Source organism: Scyliorhinus torazame, chromosome 4 (assembly GCF_047496885.1).
Source record: "Scyliorhinus torazame isolate Kashiwa2021f chromosome 4, sScyTor2.1, whole genome shotgun sequence".
NCBI lineage: Eukaryota > Metazoa > Chordata > Chondrichthyes > Carcharhiniformes > Scyliorhinidae > Scyliorhinus > Scyliorhinus torazame.
The window spans coordinates 285,114,228-285,135,536 of NC_092710.1; positions in this window are offsets into that span (position 1 = coordinate 285,114,228).

Sequence of the window (21,309 nt, forward strand, 5' to 3'; positions counted from 1 at the left end):
CAACTCCAAATCGTCCATGTAAATTGTGAACAACTGCGGGCCCAACACTGATCCTTGAGGGACCCCACTAGTTACAGGTTGCCAACCAGAGAAACACCCATTTATCCCCACTCTCTGCTTTCTGTTAGTTAACCAATCCTCTACCCATGCTACCACTTTACCCTCAATGCCATGCATCTTTAGTTTATGCAGCAACCTTTTGTGTGGCACCTTGTCAAAAGCTTTCTGGAAATCCAGATATACCACATCCATTGGCTCCCCATTATCTACTGCACTGGTAACGTCCTCAAAAAATTCTACCAAATTAGTCAGACACGACCTACCCTTTGTGAACCCATGCTGCATCTGCCCAATGGGACAATTTCCCTCCAAGTGCCCCGCTATTTCCTCCTTAATGATAGATTGCAGCATTTTCCCGACAACCGAAGTTAAGCTTACCGGCCTATAATTACCCGCTTTCTGCCGACCTCCTTTTTTAAACAGTGGTGTCACGTTTGCTACTTTCCAATCCTCTGGGACCACCCCAGAGTCTAGTGAATTTTGATAAATTATCTCTAGTGCGTTTACAATTTCCCTAGCCATCTCTTTTAACACTCTGGGATGCAACCCATCAGGGCCAGGATGCTTGTCTACCTTTAGCCCCATTAGCTTGCCCAATACTGCCTCCTTAGTGATTACAATCATCTCAAGGTCCTCACCTATCATATCCTTATTTCCATCAGTCACTGGCATGTTATTTGTGTCCTCCACTGTGAAGACTGACCCAAAAAACCTGTTCAGCTCCTCCGCCATTTCCCCGTCTCCTATTATTAAATCTCCCTTCTCATCTTCCAAAGGACCAATATTTACCTTAGCCACTCTTTTTTGGCTTTTATATTTGGAGAAGCTTTTACTATCTGCTTTTATGTTCTGAGCCAGTTTACTTTCATAGTCTACCTTACTCTTCTTTATGGCTTTTTTAGTAGCTTTCTGTTGTCTCCTAAAGACTTCCCAGTCCTCTAGTCTCCCACTACTTTTTGCCACTTTGTATGTTTTTTCCTTCAATTTGATACTCTCCCTCACCTCCTTAGATATCCACGGTCGATTTTTCCCCTTTCTACCGTCTTTCTTTTTTGTCGGTATGAACCTTTTCTGAACACTGTGAAAGATCGCTCGGAAGGTTCTCCACTGTTCCTCAACTGCTTCACCATGAAGTCTTTGCTCCCAGTCTACCTTAGCTAGTTCTTCTCTCATCCCATTGTAATCACCTTTGTTTAAGCACAAAACACTCGTGTTTGATTTTACCTTGTCATCCTCCAACTGTATTTTAAATTCCACCATATTGTGGTCGCTCCTTCCAAGAGGATCCCGAACTATGAGATCATTAATCAATCCTGCCTCATTCCACAGGACCAGATCTAGGACCACTTGTTCCCTTGTAGGTTCCATTACATACTGTTCCAGGAAATTATCCCGGACACATTCTATAAACTCCTCCTCAAGGCTGCCTTTACCAACCTGGTTAAACCAATCGATATGCAGATTAAAATCTCCCATGATAACCGCTGTACCATTTCTACATGCATCCGTTATTTCTTTGCTTATTGCCTGCCCTACCATCCTGTTACTATTTGGTGGCCTATAGACTACTCCTATCAGTGACCTTTTCGCCTTACTATTCCTGATTTCCACCCAAATTGATTCAACCTTGTCCTCCATAGCACCAATATCATCCCTTACTATTGCCCGAATGCCATCCTTAAACAACAAAGCTACACCACCGCCCTTACCGTCCATTCTATCCTTTCGTATAGTCTGATACCCTTGGATATTTAACTCCCAGTCGTAACCATCTTTTAACCATGTTTCAGTAATGGCCACTAAATCATAGTCATTCACGATGATTTGCGCCATCAACTCATTTACCTTATTTCGTATACTACGAGCATTCAGGTAAAGTACACTTATGCTGTTTTTTATGTCTTTGTTATGAATCCTAACACCTTGATCAGTAACTTTTCGCAAATTATTTTTCCTCTTACCCTTTCTCCTAATTTTCCTTGTCTTTGAACCCATATCTCTACATAATAACCTGTCACGTAACCTGCTGCCTTGATCTCCATTAACCATTATACTGTCCATAGCTTTACACTTCCCTTCCCCCCAACTTGCTAGTTTAAAGTCCTTGTGACCAACCTATTTATCCTGTTCGCTAGAACACTGGTCCCAGAATGGTTCAGGTGAATACCGTCCCAACGGTACAGGTCCCTCCTGCCCCAGTACTGATGCCAATGCCCCATGAAATGGAATCCCTCTTTCCCGCACCACTCCTTTAGCCACTTGTTAACTTCTCTAATTTTCTCAACCCTATGCCAATTGGCACGTGGCTCGGGTAGTAATCCAGAGATTATAACCCTGGAGGACCTGCTCTTTCATTTAGTCCCTAGTGTTTGATAATCCCCAAACAGGTCCTCTTTCCTAGTCTTACCTATGTTGTTAGTCCCAACGTGGACCACAACAACTGGATCCTCCCCATCCCTCTCCAAAATCCTTTCAAGCCGATCAGAGATGCCCCTCACCCTGGCACCGGGCAGGCAACATACCATGCGGGACTCTCGATCTGGCTTACAAAGGATGCCATCAATCCCCCTAATTATAGAATCCCCTACAACTACCACTTGTCTTTTTGCTCCCCCCTCTTGAATGGCTTCCTGTACCACGTGCAGTGGTCAGTCAACGCATCCTCCCTACAGCCCTCTTCCTCATCCACACAGGGAGCAAGTACCTCATACCTGTTGGACAAGGTCAAGGGCTGAGGTTCCTAAACTCAGGATCCCCCTACCTGCCTCCCTTGCAGTCACACCACTCTGTCCCTGACCACTGTCCGAATTAACAGAACTTATTCTACCGGGTGTAACTGCCTCCTGAAACAAAGCGTCCAGGTAATGTTCCCCCTCCCTGATGTGCCGCAGTGTGTGCAGCTCGGTCTCCAGCTCATCAATTCTGAGCCGAAGTTCCTCGAGCAGCCAACACTTGTGGTCACTGACGGTCTCAATGGGATCCACCAGTTCCATCATCATATAGCAACAGCACATCACGTGTCCAGCCATATTCAACTCGTTAATTAATTTAAATATTTTTTTAAAAATGTCTTTATAAAACCTCAAGGAGAAACCTGAACACCAACAAAAACACAGCCACTCACCCGAACTCAGTCACTCGCCTAAACTCAGATGCACTCTGTTCCAATCAGCACTCCGTGACTAAAGGCACTCCTGCCACACCTTTTGTGCACTCACCTCTCCCAGCACTGTCCCGGCTCTCTCCTCCCGCGCTTTTTAAATCTCCCGGCTCTCTCCTCTGGCGCTGTTTTCGCTGTCTTGGCTCTCTCTCCTCTCGTGCTGTTTTCGCTGTCATTTCAATTCTCTTGCTCTCTCCCACTCTGACCTCTCTAATATTGGCCTCCTATGTTGTTCCAGTATGGGTTCTACATACGCTTGAGGAACAATGCTTCACATTGTAATGAGGCACTTTCCAACCTTCTGAATGCGATGCTGAGTTCAACGATTTCAGATCGGAGCCTCTCCCCCATTTTGTTTCCTGTTCTCTGCAGCTGTTTCTTTCTTTTTCTCTCTCTTTTTCTTCACCTTCAGGTGACAGTGATGCGACCATCAATTCACTCGAGACGGGAGTAGAAGTAAACTGTGGCTTTAATCAACTTAGAACAGTGCCTGCCTGTGACTGATCCAATACTGAGAACCATCTACAGGTCGACTGCTCTTTCTACCTCCCTTCAAGGGAAGGAGCCATGGGCAGAGCCCATCCAGGCCCCAACATGTTCCCCTATGGATAATGCCATACAATGGCCCATAGGAGGAGCCCACAAGGGCAACAGCATAGCACAGATACAAATACAAGGGCAACAGCACAGATACAAATACAATGGTGGATTATTGGCATAATACATTCACCACATTCACCCCCTTTAAAAAAATGAAGTCCGGCAGGGGTGAAGGGTTCATCGGTTCAGCCGGTCCGGCACACGGATTGTGCGCTGTGATCGCTGAAGCTCTGGCGTTGTTGCTGACCCGGGTGTCGAGCTCATCCGTGCTGGCATCGGTAGTGAGGGCGCCGGTGCGGGTACAGACGTGGACTCCGGGAGCGTCTCTTCTGGAGCTTCATTCCTGTGGATCGGTGAAGGGGGGATGGCAGACGGGAGGGAGCGCGGGAGCCATATAGGGGCGGGGGCGCTGGTCATGGTAGGTTGGGCGGGATATGGTGGGGGGGGGGCAGTGGTGGTGGTGGTGGTGGAACCGGCAGGCGCCAAGTCCTGGAGGTAGACCGTATTCTGTCGGCCATCAGATATAAGCCTACTGGGGGTTGGAGTGTAGGAGCTGGACCCTCTCCACCAGAGGATCGGACTTATGGCTCCGGACGTGTTTTCTGAGTAGGACTGGCCTCGGTGTCTTCAGCCAGGTCGGAAGCGACGCCCTTTAGGTGGATCTCCTCGGGAAAACAAATAGGCGATCATGATGGGTCTCGTTTGTGGCCGTGCAAAGTAGGGATCTAATAGAGTGGAGCGCCTCGGGGACATCCTCCTGTCTGTGAGAAACTGGGAGATTCCTGGACCACAGAGTCAGTAGGACGGTCTTCCAGACCATCGCGTTCTCCCTCTCCACCTGCCCATTTCCCCTGGGGTTATAACTGATATCCTGCTCGAGGCAATGTCCTTACTGAGCAGGTACTGACGCAGTTCGTCGCCCATGAACGACGAGCCCCGGTCACTGGACATAATTGGGGAAACCAAACAGGGTGAAGACACTATGTAGGGCTTTAATAACGGTGGACGTGGTCATGTCGGGGCAAGGGATTACAAAGGGGAAGCGGAATAACTCATCAATAATGTTGAGGAAATATGTATTGTGGTTATTGGAGGAGAGGGGCCCTTTGAAATCGATACTGAGGCGCTCAAAGGGCCGGGATGCCTTCACCAGGTGGGCCTTATCTGGTCGATAGAAGTGCGGTTTGCACACCGCACAGATCTGGCCGTCCCTGGTCATAGCTCTGACCTCCTCGGTGGAGTAGGGCAGGTTGCAGGCCTTGATATAGTGGATAAGCTGGGTGACCCCTGGGTGGCAGAGATCATCGTGGATAGCCCGTAGTCTGTCATCTTGCGTGCTGGCGCATGTGCCAAGGGACAGGGCATCTGGGGGCACGTTCAGCTTCCCAGAAAAATATACTATATCGTAAGTTTTGGTGGAGAGTTCGATCCTCCAGCTCAAGATCTTATCGTTCTTGATTTTGCCCCGCTGCGTAATGTTGCTCGTTTTAGCCTTAGTTTACTTATTCTTATTCTGTCACCTTTGCTCATGAGTCGCCAGGTATCTTTCTGATACCGCCACGTGGTTCAAGTCCAAGTAATGATTAATAATGCAACACACCGCTTAGTAGATTTAAATCAACGCTCATTTATTATATACAGCAATTAATACTTATACAATAATCCTACTTCTAGACTACTACCTACCACTAAAGGCCAATGCTTAACTTTGGAAATGGCCCACCAGGTCAGGGAAACGAATGATCTTTCAAATTGGTTCTGAGCCTGCGGGATTCAAAAGCTGGTACAAGTCGATAGTCAGGAGCGCCTATCTGGCAGCGATCGCTGGAGTAAAAGTTACATTTTCTTGTCGAAGGGTCTCGGAGGTTGCGAGCAGGAAGAGAAGGATCGATCTGAACTTGGCCCCTATCTGTATAGTTCCCAGGGGCTTCCCGCCTCACAGGGCGGACCTTGACCCTGGTCCCAAGTGATTGGACTTGGTCCCAATCACTGGGTTCGATATGCTCCAATAATGGGGCGATTCCTTGATCGGGGGGGTGGTCGTTTACCTTTTCTTTGTCTCGGCCACTGCTGGCGCCGAGAGGTCTGGATTGGCTTTCAATTGTTAATCTGTTGCAATTGTTCCCGGAGATCGCCGATAAAACTGCAGATGGCTGGGTTGATGTGCTGCTAATGGTTGCAGGTATCGGTCTGGGCCGTCTTCCCCAGAGCCGAAAATACTGTTCTGTCTGCAGCTGTCCGTTTGTGTCCGGTTGGCTGATTTTCCCATCAGCCTTTTCAGTTCGCCATTTTACATCGGGGTTTGGCCAAATTAATCGGGAATCAGCCATTTTAGGTGGCTACTTTCCCTCCTTGTGATCCTAACGCAAAGCTTGAAGGATCACATAAATTAGTTCTTTCCGTTCCCTGACCGGGGGGGCGGGGGGACACCTCCTACATGGACACTGCTCTGACCCTAGCTATGCACAAAATGTTTTACCTAAACAATTCTAAGGGCGCTATGTCAGGCAGGGGCATGCATCTACAAAATAAAAAACTTGGAACCTCTAATTTTACTTAAATACACTATACTCACTAAACATTGCATTCTCCTATCTTCCTAAAACATACAACAACAATCATAACATTCAATATACTCTTTCCTGGCTTGGCAGTCAAGCTCAGGATCATACATTTTTTGTTCATGAAAAGTTTTGTACATCTTTTATTTACTGAAAACGCAAGTGCATTTTCTTTATTATTGTGTTATAGGTCGCGGGGGTCGGGGGTCTGGTCATAACCGAATATAGGGGATCGGATCCGATATACCGGGGTTCGAGTGCGGTACGCTCTCCTTCTCCATTTGCGGAGGCGCATAGTCTGCACTACACAGCAGAGTATCGCCAACGCTAACAGTGCTTCAATTACACAGGACGGGGAGTACCAGGTTATGAACCTGGCACACCAGGAAGATGCAGTGTTGCTGGTGACTGGGCTTTGGGTACTGCGGGGCAGTGAAACATTAATGGCAGGGGGGTTTGGAGTAATGGGGTCTGCATTCCCGCGCAACCAAATGTTCATAAAAAAGATGTTGAGCACGATGAAAGAAGTCCTCATGGCTGTCCTCTTTCCTTTTCCTTCTTGTGTTCTTTTGTTTTCTCCGGTCCTGGAGCCTCTGGTGTTCTGTGAAAACAAGCATAGTATCTGTAACTACCTTGGTTTAATATCCGATGTGTTAGTGTGTCTGTCCTTTTTGGGGCTAATTATACCCTTATAATTGGTCACTGTGTGACTCCCTCATTTTTTTTTTTCAAAAACAAATGTTAGGACACGGCACACTTCCCAATGAGGGACCAATGCTGATTTACCATCCAAATGTTCCAGGATGTAAATAGCATATGGCAGCAACCTAAAGGTCGCCTAAACAAAATAAAATTTTTTGAAATGAAAATGTCAAATGAGGTGCGTATGGGCTGCGACGGGTATGATTTCGATGGAGTCCCCGGGTAGGACGGCTACCAATGCCATAATGTAGCCATGTAAAATGGCTGCGTTCCGATTAATCTGGCCAAAACCCAGTTTAAAACGGCTAACCCGAAAGACTGCTGGGAAAAGCAGCCAAGAAGACACAAGCAGGCAGCTGCAGACAGTTTTGCATATTCGGCTCTGGGAAGGTAGCCCAGGTCGATAGTCAGGGCTATCACCAGCCCATCAAACCAGGTATTCGCAGTTGCATTCAGGACTGTTTGCAGCCCATCTATTCAGACATCCACAGTTAAATCGGCTATCCCTGGGAACAATTGCAACATATTAGCAATTGAATACCGGGCCAGACCTGTCGGCGCCTGCAGTGGCCGAAAAAAAGACAGGTGGGCGACCACCCCCCGATCAAGGAATCGCCTCACCATTGGACACATCGACTCCAGAGATTGGGGACAGATCCAATCACTTGGGACTCAGGGTCAAGGGCCGCCCCGGGAGGCGGGAAGCCCCTGGGCCCGAAAAATGTGAGGGTCCAAGTTCAGATCACTCTCTCTCCTCTTCGCCTGCTCGAGACCTTCGCAAGACCAGCCACCGGCAATAGTAAGTTTGAATCCAACGATCGCTATCCGGTAGAGACACCTAGCCACCGACCTGTAGCAGCCTTTTGAATCCCGCGGGCCAGATTTGATTGGACAAGCCATTCGTTTCCCTGACCTGGTGGGCTCTTCCTAAGTTAAGTATTGGCCAGTAGTGATAGGTTTATTATATAAATAGTAGTATTAGGGTATTAATATTGCTTGTTGTATATAATAAATGACCGTTGTTTTAATCCTTACTAAGCGGTGTGCTGTATTATTAATCATAACCTGAACTTGAACCATGTGGCGGTATCATAAAGATACCTGGCGACTCATGAGCAAAGGTGACGTAAACAGAGCAAATAGACTAAGGTCAAAAAGAGCAACATAATTGGCGACTCTGGTGGGACCCGACTTAGAAGTGGAAAACCACTCCGGGAGAACCCCAACATTTTGAATTAGAATCCAATCGGAAACAAAAAAAAAACCCACAAGTGTTCAAGCGGTTCTGGTTAATAATTCACAATTCGGAAGTGTGTATATGCATGCGTAACTAACAGGGTTATAAGGCAAAACTGATAGATTTTTTGTTGCGTCAAAACCATCGGTAGTTGGTATTTCGGAAATTAGCGCAAGCCGTACCCGCATCTACCACACCACCTTAGCCCCCTGTTCCAAATTCGAATGTAATGAGCAGATAAGAGAGAGCCATGCAGGCAATGCAAGCGATGCAGCGCCTCATGAACCCCTGTCGCACCAGTCAGCAGCGTAGGAGCGGGACAGTGTCCCGTTTGGGAAGTGGAAATCCGCAAAATTCTGCAGGGCAAAGGATGGCCCGTGTGGAAGGATTTCTGCAATAACGACGACTCAGGTCCTGGAAGTATCGGGCATACTTGGTGGGAGAACCTGAGTGAGATCCACAGAAAGAGTTTAGCAAAAGCACGCAAGCCGATGGCAATCGTGTCCTGTATGGCACAATTGCGAGGCTCAAAGGAGGTCGTCAGGACGCTCCGCAAGGAAATAGAAGGCATACATCGGATGAGTAAAATCGATGTATGCGAAGTTGAGAAAGAGAACCTGGAGTTAAAAGGGAAATTAGCAGCAAAGGACAAAGAGGTGGCTGACGCCAAACGGGGTCACCAATCTTGTCTGGCGCACTTGAGTAGTTTCCAGTCACAATATGAAAAGGCGTATCAGGACCTGCAGCGTGCAGTCCTGGTAAAGAAAGAAACAGAAAACCGGGTAGAGACGCTCCAGAAACAATGCAGTGATCTCAAGGCAGCCTTGAGAGCGCTCCACGCCACAACCACGGAACAAAGGCAGAGTACTTTGGACCATGCAAAGCGCCGAAAGCAGATTGCAGACTTGAAAGCACTGCTTTCTGTCCAAAAGGGATTTCAAGAAACCTTTGGGGAAAGTTTAGACCAGGAAGACGGCCCTGATTGGGAAAAATTGCAAGAGACAGCGCAGAGATATGTTCAGGGAGCATGTGCGCAGGGAAAACCCCAAAGGAGGAAAGTAACCCCACCCCCCACACAACAGATAATACAGGCTCCCATGAACCCTGTAACAACCCACCGCACCGCCACAGCAGACGAGGCGGAGGTCTTATATTCCACCCCCCTCACAGTGACCCAATTACGGGACGAGGGTGCCAAAATCACACCGTTCCTCCCCGCTTCAGACCCACACCATTTCTTTGCCACCATCAAACACCAGGCGACCATGTACGGCCTGGATGAGAAAGAGCAGGTAAAGCTCACGGTCCTCAGCTTAGACCCATCGGTCGCAGCAGCCCTTCCCGACCCACAGAATGTAGGAGGAGGCACCCTCCTACGCCGTCCCGTACATTATAGAACTGCGGGCACTGCCCATTGAGCCATCCTCCCATCATGTGGCGCATTACTCGCTGTAAAAGGGGGTCGGCCGCTGACTCTCGGCGGATGCGGGGGAGACTGGAGTCGTCAGCCGGCAGATTTGCCGCTGTCAAGGCCACCTGTGCCTCGACCTGACATACGAACCCCTCCGCACCTGACGACGTGCTCACTGCTCTGGATAGGGCATCCGCCACGATGAGGTCCTTCCCTGGAGTGTAGACCAGTTGGAAGTCGTACCTCCTGAGTTTAAGTAGGATGCGCTGGAGGCGAGGGGTCATCTCGTTCAGGTCCTTGTTTGTTATGCTGACCAGGGGGCGGTGGTCAGTTTCGACCGTGAACCGTGGAAGACCATATACGTAATCGTGGAACTTGTCGAAACCGGTTAGCAAGCCCAGGCATTCTTTTTCGATTTGCGCGTAGCGCTGCTCTGTGGGGGTCATAGCCCGCGATGCATAGGCAACCGGGGCCCATGACGACGTGTCATCCCTCTGCAGGAGCACTGCTCCAATGCCGGATTGGCTGGCATCAGTTGAGATTTTGGTGGGACGAGACGTGTCGAAGAACGCCAACACTGGTGCCGTGGTGAGTTTGCGTTTGAGCTCCTCCCATTCCAGCTGGTGTGTGTGTTGCCACTGGAACTCTGCTTCAACAATTCTGACGAGGTGGCGCAGAGTCGTTGTGTGGGAGGCAAGGTTGGGAATGAACTTCCCCAGGAAGTTGAACATGCCAAGGAAGCGTAGGACAGCCTTCTTGTCGGCCGGCTGCGGCATGGCTGCGATGGCGCTCACCTTGTCTGCATCCGGACGGACCCCTGTCCAGGAGATGTGGTCCCCCAGGAACTTCAATTGGTCTGGCCAAAGGCGCACTTGGCTCGGTTGAGGCCGTTTTCCCGTTTGCGGGCAAAAACGCGTTGGAGACGAAGTATGTGCTCCTGCGGTGTGGTGGACCAGATGATCACATCGTCCACACATACGCGCACCCCTTCGATGCCTTCCATCCTGTGCTCCATGATTCTGTGGAAGACCTCGGATGCCGAGATGATGCAAAATGGCATCCGGTTGTAGCAGAATCTGTCGAAAGGGGTGTTGAAGGTACATAGCTTTCGGCTGGACGGGTCCAGTTGGATCTACCAAAATCCTTTAGAAGCATCCAGTTTCGTGAATATCTTCGCTTGGGCCATTTCACTGGTGATCTCCTCTCGTTTGGGTATGGGATAATGTTCCCGCATAATGTTATTATTGAGGTCTTTGGGGTCTATACAGATGCGGAGCTCGCCAGAGGGCTTCTTGACACACACCATGGAGCTGACCCATGGCGTGGGCTCCGTGACCCTGGATAGGACCCCTTGGTCCTGGAGATCCTGCAGCTGCAGCTTGAGGTGGTCTTTAAGTGGCGCAGGAACCCTGCGAGGTGCGTGAACGACCGGAATGGCGTCCGGTTTGAGGCGAATTCGGTAGGTGTATGGCAGTGTTCCCATGCCTTCGAATGCCTCCTGGTTGTGGGCGAGGAGCGATTGGAGCTGTGCGTTGAACTCTGCATCCGGGAAGTCAGACGTGCCGTCTGGAGAGAGAGAGAGAATTTGTTGCAGAAGGTGGAGAGCCTTGCATGCCTGTGCGCCCAGCAGGGAGTCCTTCGATGAGCCAACTATCTCGAACGAGAGTGTGGCCGTGTGTGTTTTGTGTGTCACCTGGAGCTGGCAGGATCCCATGGCCGGGATAACGTTCCCGTTGTAGTCGACCATCTTGCACCGGGATGTCTGGATTGGTGGTCTGACCTTCATGGCATAGAATGCTGACCATGCTATGAGGTTGGCGGAGGCGCCAGTGTCCAGGCGGAAAGTGATCGGCGATCGGTTGACCGTCAGGGTGGCACACCATTCGTCGCCCAGATTGATGGTGTTGACCCGGTTCACATCAATGACCGCAACCCGGAAGGCGTCTTGGTCATCTGTGTCGTCGGTTTGGATGTCGTGATGTGGAGGCTGAATGGTCCGCACGTGTCTGCGACATTGTCGGAGATGTGGAAGATCCACAGGTTGAGCCGCTCGACAGTAGGCAGCGTAGTGGCCCATCTTGCCACAGCGTAGGCATTGTCAGATTTTTGCAGGATATTGCCCTTTTAAATGTGCAGCTCCACAGTTGCCGCACGTTGTGATGTCATGGCATTCGTTACGCCACTGCGCATGCGCAGTTTGGTCTTGCGTCGGGCGCGTCTGCGCAGCACGTCCCTCAGTGTTGCCGTAGATTTTGGCGCGCACAAACGCGGGAGGCCTTGAAAAGCGCGCGAAACGGCCGCCCTCGGCCGGGCTGCGGGCCGGGAGAAACTCGATTGCCTGGACATGTTCGGCCTCGTGGGTAGCCTGGCTTGCCGATTCGGTCACGTGGGACCCCCTCCGTGCCGATTCGGTCGCCTGAAATTGGGCATAGCGGCTAGTCGCATTCTCATGCAGGACACAAGCTTCAACTGCAGATGCTAAGGTCAGGCCTTTTATTTTAGCCACTGGAGGCAACGCCAAAAACGATCTGGTCCCGGATCTGAGGTGGTGCTGTAACCGCAGGACTGCGCGAGTATGCGGAGGTGCGTCAGGAAAGACTGAAAGAGCTCATCCTTACCTTGCAGCGCTGCTGAAAGACATACCTCTCAAAGCTCTCGTTGACCTCAACGTTGAAGTGCTTGTCGAGCTTGAGGAGGACCGTGTCATACTTAGCTTTGTTCTCGCCTTCCGCGAACACCAAGGAGTTGTATACATGGATGGCATGCTGACCTGTGGTAGTAAGGAGCATGGCAATCTTCGTTTTGTCCGAGGCGCCCTGTTTTTCATTGGCTTGCATGAAGAGTTCGAAGCGCTGCTTGAAGAGCGTCCAATTTATGCCCAGGTTCCCAGCGACTTGCGACGGCTGCGGTTTGTTGAGGGTGTCCATGGCTCAGGATGGCGATTCACTTCTGGTACCATGAAGTGTTGGGTGCTCTAAGGTACAGACAAACCAACACTGTTGCGATTGGTACAACGCAGTTTTATTCCATTAAACTATTTATACATTTAACTTGGTACTCAGCACGTTGTGACTGTGTGAGTGTCTTGCTTTGAAGTCCTGGCACTGTGCCGTCTCCAGATGGACTGCCCAGGAAGTGTAGTGTTTCTTGTTTTATACTGTGTCTGCTCTTGTCTGTGATTGGCTGTCGTGTTCTGTGTGCTAATTGGTCCATTGCTCTGTCTACCATTATGTATGTGTTATGATGTATGTTTGAATATCATGACAGGTTGCAGACGGGATAACACACATCTTGGACCCATACTGCAGGATGCTCTGCCTAAACTCTGTTTTAAAAGCCTCCTCGGTACCCACCTCTCTGCCTAGGCCTTCAGTCACATTCCGCTAACCCTTCAATTTTCATCGCTCATTGTGTCTCAGGCTATTTTGTTCTATTAGAAGTATAATTTGAATGCAAGTTCAAAGCTAGCTGGTATGAATACATGTAGAATGTTGAATCAAGAGCAATTCCTCACCAGGTAAGCCTGTCAGGAAAATGAGTCTGAACATTTGATTGGCGAGCAGTCAGTTTTTTGCCGAAAATAATACTGATTTATGTAAAACTGTTGATTTTAAGTTTTTGTTATTGATGAAATTACAAAGCCTAACTACATGAGCTGCTTTAGAAAGGCCATCATTTCTTAATGGACCATTAAAGCATAGCTGCAATGGAAATGTCTCACACTTCATAGATTTTTTTTTGCTCAATTGATTTTCAATGCAATTCATTTGAGGAAAAGATGCAGGGCTCAAGCTTAAATGCATTACCAGCCGCTTCCTTTGAAAATATTTCACAGTTTTGGCAACTGGTGCTATTACACTGCATAAGTTGACGAGTTTTGTTTTTCTAATGCACTGCAGTGCACATTCAGCAGTGCAACAATAATTAGCTTACAATAAGTGAGTTCTCCCTTGATTACTTTTACTGTCAGACATTTTAATGATGAACTATATAAGTTTAGTTACCCTGAGGTAGATGAAGTAAGATAGGGCAGCGCAGTAGCACAAGTGGATAGCACTGTTGCTTCACAGCTGCAGGGTCCCAGGTTCGATTCCCCGCTGGGTCACTGTCTGCGCGGAGTCTGCACCTTCTCCCCGTGTCTGCGTGGATTTCCTCCGGGTGCTCCGGTTTCCTCTCACAGTCCAAAGACGTGCAGGTTAGGTGGATTGGCCATGCTAAATTGCCCTTAGTGTCCAAAAAGGTTAGGAGGAGTTATTGGGTTACGGGGATAGGGTGGAAGTGAGGGCTTAAGTGGGTCGGTGCAGACTCGATGGGCCGAATGGCCTCCTTCTGTACTCTATGTTCTATGTTTAAAGGGTGAAAGCATATTGGAAGAATGAGGGTAGAGCAGGAAGGATGTTCCCAATGGTGGGGGTGTCCAGAACCAGGGGCGAAATTCTCCGTAATCGGCGCGATGTCCGCCGACCGGCGCCAAAAACGGCGCAAATCAGTCCGGCATCGAGCCGCCCCAAAGGTGCGGAATCCTCCGCATCTTGAGCGGCCGGGCCCTCACCTTGAGGGGCTAGACCCGCGCCGGACTGATTTCCGCCCCGCCAGCTGGCGGGAAAGGCCTTTGGTGCACCGCCAGCTGGCGCAGAAATTACATTGCCGGGCGATGCATGCGCGGAAGCATCAGCGGCCGCTCACGGCATCCCCGCGCATGCGCAGTGGAGAGGGTCTCTTCTGCCTCTGCCATGGTGGAGACCATGGCGAAGGCAGAAGGAAAAGAGTGCCCCCACGGCACAGGCCCGCCCGCCGATTGGTGGGCCCCGATCGCAGGCCGGGCCATCGTGGGGGCACCCCCCGGGGCCAGATCGCCCCGTGCCCCACCCAGGACCCCAGAGCCCGCCCGCGCCGCCTTGTCCCGCCGGTAAGAGAGGTGGTTTAATCCATGCCGGCGGGGTCAGGCATTTTAGCAGCGGGACTTCGGCCCATCCGGGCCGGAGAATCGCCGGGGGGGGGGCCCGCCAACCTGCGCGGCACGATTCACGCCCCCGCCGAATCTCCGGGGACGGAGAATTCGGCAACCGGCGGGGGCGGGATTCACGCCAGCCCCCGGCGATTCTCCAACCCGGCGGGGGGTCGGAGAATCTCGCCCCAGGGGTCACACTTTGAGGATACGGATAGACCATTTAGGACAGAGATGAGGAGAAATTTATTCACTCAGAGAGTGGTTGGCCGGTGGAATTCGTTACCACAGGAAGTAATTGAGGCCAAAACACAGTAGGCAAAATTCTTCGCCACGCGACGTCGCAAACTGCGATCAGGTGGAGAATTGTGCGTCGGGCCAGAATCGAGGTCTGCGCCTGGCGCTGTTTGGGGGCCATGCTCCAGTCCCTCACTGGTGGTGACAATAAGGTTTGCGCCCCACGCCGGCGGGGGCATGCAAAACCGGCATTTGCAATAATTTTAATGTGATTAGCACGTTTGACCCTCTATGATCGGGCCTCTTCAATGCTCCACACTCTCAGGCGGAAGTCACGTGGGCACGATTGACGATAGTTATTTACAAACGTGGACAGGGTGCATAGCTGCTGAGGGGAAAGAGAAGGTAAGCAAATTTTGAAAAACTGTGAACAATTGTCTGCTTGCTTGGGGGTGGCCGCTAGGGCTGCGGGAAGTCGGGCGGAGCAACTTGGTGACAGCTCTGTGGATTCGGTGTGACCCATCAGGATCGTGGTGGTGCGGCTCAGACCACCATTGCTGCAGTGTTTGTTTTAAACGCACTCATTTGGTATAAGTTACAGGCCCCTGGCTGCTCACTCTGCTGACTGCTCACGTGTCCTGTAAATGTTCACAAAGCTCTGGTCATTTGGGACCCACCCAGGCCACCCCTCTGAACAGCCTCAGATCCCAGCTGACCCATTAATGGATGGGTGTGGCCAGCTCAATCAGTGCGCCACCAGGTGTTGACACTCTGCAGTGCGCTCATCAGACGCGCAGCTCCACTATAGGGGAAGGAGGAGAACAGTAGAGCTCACCCCAAAGGATATATGCACCGTGGCCTTTGCACCCTCCTTGGCACACAGCCCCTCTCAGGGCAGAGGTCTCACCAGTGACATTATCAGCTAGCCCATTGCGCAGGACCACCAGCTGTCTCCAAGCCCTGTCTGCCCACCGCACCCGTGCTCCCATCCATCCTGCCCTGGACAGGTTATCACAACCATTGTGTCACACCCAGAACCCATATCACACTGCAGCTACAATCCCAGCAGATGCACACTTCCTTGACTCATCCCCATCTGTAGGTCCTGCCCACAGACAAACCTTCTAAGCATGGAGGCGATTGGTGGCACACCGTGAACCTCTCCATCGCACAATAAGGGCCACCCTGCTGGCAGGAAAACAGACGGTCCTCCCAATGAGCACACCCACAGTAGATCCCACTGGTGAGATAGGACAGGGTGTCACAGAGCCTATCACTGACATGAGTCGTGGCAGCCACCACTATGCCTGTTGACAGGGATGGATGGTGAGTATAGAGGTTCCCAAGTGTCACTCACTGATGGGGACACGGGTACAGTGTAGAAGCCAACATATCGGAGGGAACGACTGAGGGGTTGCGCTGGGTTTGGGGGAGACATGTGGAGTCATAGGGGAGAGAGGGTGGAGCTGAAGTGGAACTCAGGATCATCACGTAGCCTGTTGTATTTGGATGGGTGAGGGAATACTCATCGTGCTAACATGTCTTCTCTTTTCCCCCTCTTTTTTTGTAAAAATTGAGAGTATCCAATTATTTTTTTCCAATTAAGGGCCAATTTTAGCATGGCCAATTCACCTACCCTGCATATCTTTGGGTTATGGGGTTGAGACCTTCGCAGACATGGCGATCTTTTCCCCCTCCTGAAGAGAATAAATTTCAGAGTACGGTCAGGAATGCTTGCTGTCTACCTGCCCACTGCTGCCATTAAAGACGCACGGAGGCTCGGGGCACAGGGCCTGCTGGGGGAGGTCCCTGCACAAGAGTACCCTGCCCCAGAAGAGCAGGGGCCAACCAGTGAGGCTCGAGTGCCGGCTGTCCAACAGGCCGAGAGGAGCTGAGAAGGAGGTGCCACATCAGGCCACGGGTAAACCGTCAGCACCTGTCCTTCGAGGAGTTGCCGGACTGCCACCAAAAACTTTGGCCAACCAAATGGACTTTGTGCCACCGGTGCCAGATGATGGTGTACCTGGCACCGTCGGTGTTTGGAGGAGGAAACCCGTTCTCGGTGGCCATCAAGGTGACGGTCGTTCTGAACTTTTATGCACCTGGGTCTATCCAGGGGCTGAGCATCTGCGCCCAATGTTCCCAGACAGCAGAGTATGTAAACTTCAGTCTGGACCAGGCACACCAGGATGTTCTGGCAGCAGGATTTGCACCATTGCAGGTATGCTGCAGGTCCAGGGGTGATTGGTGGCACACATGTCCCACTCCGAGCACCGGTTCATCAGAGGATGCCCTTCATCAATCGGAAGGGCTTCCACTCCAAATGTGCAGATGGTGTGTGACCACGAGCTGCACATCATGCACATCTGCACGCGATACCCAGGAAGCATACATCCTGGTTCACTCATCAGTTCCCAGCACATTCGAGGTGCTCCCTTGGGTGAGGGGTTGGTCTTGGTTAATGATGTCTATCCGGAGGCCCCAAACTGACGTGGAAAACTGCTATAATGACACCCTTTCAGCAATCAGGAGCGTCATTGAGCGGTGCATTGGCATCTTAAAGATGCGCATCCGATGCCTGGGCTGCTCCAATATAGCCCCAGGAGGGTCGCTAACATCGTGGTGACCTGCTGCATCTGCACAAGATTATACAGCAGAAGGGGGACATGCTTGAGGAGGAGGAGGAAGAATACCAGGCCTCATCTGACAAAGAGGAAGGTCAGGAAGAACCGGGTATGGAGCACTGCCTGGCACGGCAGGCTGCCCAATGTGTGCTCCAGGGCCCCAGACACGGGGCAACCTTACCACCTCCACATTTGCCTAATAGGAGGCCTGGCCACTAGCAGCTCTGCCACCCCACCCCCACCTCTCCATTCACTTCTCCGCGCCCCCCCCCCCCCCTCTCCCATTCCCTTCCAGGTGCTGCCCCCTTCCCCAAAGTTGCTTACATCCTCTCCGCCATTCCTCTCTGCATCCCATCGCACCACTCCACCTTCCCACCCCCTCTCTAAGGATTGTACCAGCATCACTGCAGGGTGTTGGCCCTAGGTAGTAGCATCAGCGGCTCATATTCATGGAAGGAGGATGATGACGACTCGCATGAGATAAGCACTGGTGCTTCTCATCGTTTGACAAAGTCTGACACCTGCCTTCAGGATCACATTGCACTGTCTGCCTGGGTGATCCTGCATGTGTGCTAGCCATTCCATCTCATGGAAATATACTTTAGGAGGGTGAGGTGGAGGGGTAGTTATAAAGATGGGGAGTGGTGATGGTCACTCACTGGGTAAGCTGTTCTACAAGGCGGCCTCACACTTCTGGCCCTGTCCCTGCCACCTCTGATATTGACCCCAGGTGGCACATTCAGTTGTCCTGGGAGCCCTGCCCCGTGCCATCCTTCAACACCCACACCACCAACCTCCCATTACCCCCAACCGGCACACCCTCTACGCCCAGCCATCCCTCACACCCTTCAGACAGAGGACTAAGGCAGGTCAGAATGTTGATGAAAGGGTGTTTAATAGTGACTATATACATTATTGTGCCCTAACCTCTACCTCTAACCTATGTGCTGCAATCGTGCCAACTTAACTGATGTCTAGCTTCCTTAATTTGCATGTCCTACTGCTCCTTCTAGACACCACAGACTTGGAGGTGGCTTGCTGTGTATCTTGCCCTATGACCTGAGGCGCCTTTTTGTGGCCATCCTCTGGGGGACATGGACCTGAATGGGTCCGGCCGGCTTTAGGATGTCACAATTGATGAGGAACTACCATGTTCTGCCCGCTGCCCATCAGAGCGCCAGTGTCAGGTGGGGAGGATTCAGAAGTGCTGAGGTGTCCTAGCACCTCCCCTGTGGGAGGCAGCGGCACAGGCTCCATCATTTCCTCTTCCGTCAGGATACTTGATGGCCCCGGGCTACTCCATGGGATCATTTTGGTAGATCAAAGCAGGAAAGGACCTACTCAGTTAATGGTGTGGAGTTGGGGAGAGTTACAGAACAAAGAGATCGAGGGGTACAGGTTCATAGCTCCTGGAAGGTGGAGGGTGGTGAAGGAAGCATTCAGCATGCAAGGTTTTATTGGTCAGAATATTGAATACAGGAGTTGGGGAATCTTGTTGAAGTTGTACAAGACATTGGTAAGACCACACATGGAATACTGTGTTCAGTTCTGGTCACCCTATTCTAGGAAGGATATTGTTAAACTAGAAAGAGTACAGAAGAGATTTACGAGGATGCTGCCAGAACTTGATGGTCTGAGTTATAAGGAGAGGCTGGATAGGCTGGGACTTTTTTCCCTGGAGTGTAGGAGGCTTAGGGGTGATCTGATAGAGGTCTAGAAAATAATTATGAGCATAGATAAGGTGGATAGTCAACATCTTTTTCCAAAGGTAGTGGAGTCTAGAACTAGACGGCATAGGTTTAAGGTGAGAGGGGAGAGATACAAAAGAGACCAGAGGGGAATTTTTTTCACACAGAGGGTGGCGAGCATCTGGAACGGGCTGCCAGAAGCAGTGGTAGAGGCGGGTACACACTTTTTTCCTTTAAAAAACAGATATTTACATGGGCAGGGTAGGTTTAGAGGGATATGGGCCAAATGCGGACAAGTGGGACTAGCTTAGTGATAGAAACTGGGCGGCATGGACAAGTTGGGCCGAAGGGCCTGTTTCCATGCTGTAAACATCTATCACTCTATGACTCGAGGTGAGGCTGGAGTGAGCTCCGGAGGCTCCACTATCCCCTGACACTGCCAGCCCTGGAGGCCCATTCTCATCTCAGCCAGGATCTCGATGCCCTTAACCGTGGAGCATGGAGAAGGAATCATGTCCCTCACTGCCTCAGTCATGTGCCTCTATGGCTGGCCTAGGTCAGTCAGTGCCCGGCCAATGCTCTTGATTTCCTCAGCCATGACCCTAGTGACTAGGCCAAGCTCTGGGATGCCACAGCAATATCAATTGGGCCCAGTAATATTGAACCTCAGCCATCGACTGCACATTGTGCCCCAAGCCTTAGATGTCTTGACCCCATGGCTGTGACTTTTTGACACAAGGCTTCCACCTGGGATGCCACCTGTTCAGTGTTGGCCTGGGTACCACACATCATTGGCATGATCTCCTGCACCTAAAGGCAATTGGACTCTACCAGCTGTGCCAGCTGGCACTGGAAAGTTGCTGACTCCCCCTCCTGTAGATCCTGGTACTGCGTCTGCATCTCTACCAATGATATGATCATACTTTCTAGAAGCACAACACCTGTCCGGACTATTCCTGTTTCCTGGGATCGGGCAGCCCTCCGACTACCTGCTCCCTCGGGAATACCTACGTCCACCTGTTATGCTGCAGCATGTGTGACGTACGCATCAGAAGGTGACCAAGCAGCCTCTTCACTAAAATGCCCCAATGAGATGATAGTCATCGCGATGGTGGAGGATGCAGGTGAACACAGTGCCATGAAGTCGGCGTCATCCCTGGACTGGTTTTCCGAGGGGTGCTGGGGTTGTTGCTGGGAGCGAGGTACCCCAGATGGGCCAGCATGGTCGATGGTTATCCTGCAAGACAAAAGACATGACACATGATACGATCTTGGAAAGGAGTGGTCTAGGCAGAAGGGTGATTCGCTTGCTATAAGGAAATCATTTTGCATTAAGGGGTCATTTGTTTGTCGCATGCCGACTTCCACCTCGGAGAAAGCCCTCTCCTGCACCTCCCCGGATAATTACATCACCCTCTGCTCGGCGGGGTCAGCCCTCTCCTGTCTTCTCCTGCTCCCTTCTATAATGTGCCGTCTTTTCCTAGGAGACATATAAAGGACATGGTGCGAGGCATGGAGGCGCGTTACATGGGGGGTTGTAGCTGGCGGCATCTGTATGCAAGGCACCTGGCCAAAGTGGACAATAAAGGTATTGGGGTTTGGTGCAGGGTGGAATGTGAGGGACGTGCAGGCAGGAGGGTTTTGATTGGTCTCTATAGGAGTGGGGTGTGTGATATGAGGAGTGAGGGACAAGGTGGATGCCAGGGGATCAGAGGTAGTGGCTCACCCAAGCTGCCCTAAGGAGGTCGTTCATCTTCTTGTGGCATTGGGTGCCAGTCCGCCTGGTGAGGCTCACAGCACTGACTGTCTCTGCCACCTCCGCCCAGGTCCGGTTGACGACCACGGGCGGTAGCCTCCTGCCACCATAGGGAAGAGGGTGTCCCACCTCTTGTCCACTGCATCAGACATGGTATTGAGCTCTGTGTCCGTGAAATGTGGTGCTGCTCTTCTCTGGGCATCTTCTTGGCTAAAATGACAGTGCGTGGGGAGAGCTTATAAGCAACTTCAGCTTGTCAAGCTCTCCCGTGCAAATTCCAGCCGCAGCGAATCTGAAGCCGGCGGGAATGAGAATTGCTCTAGAT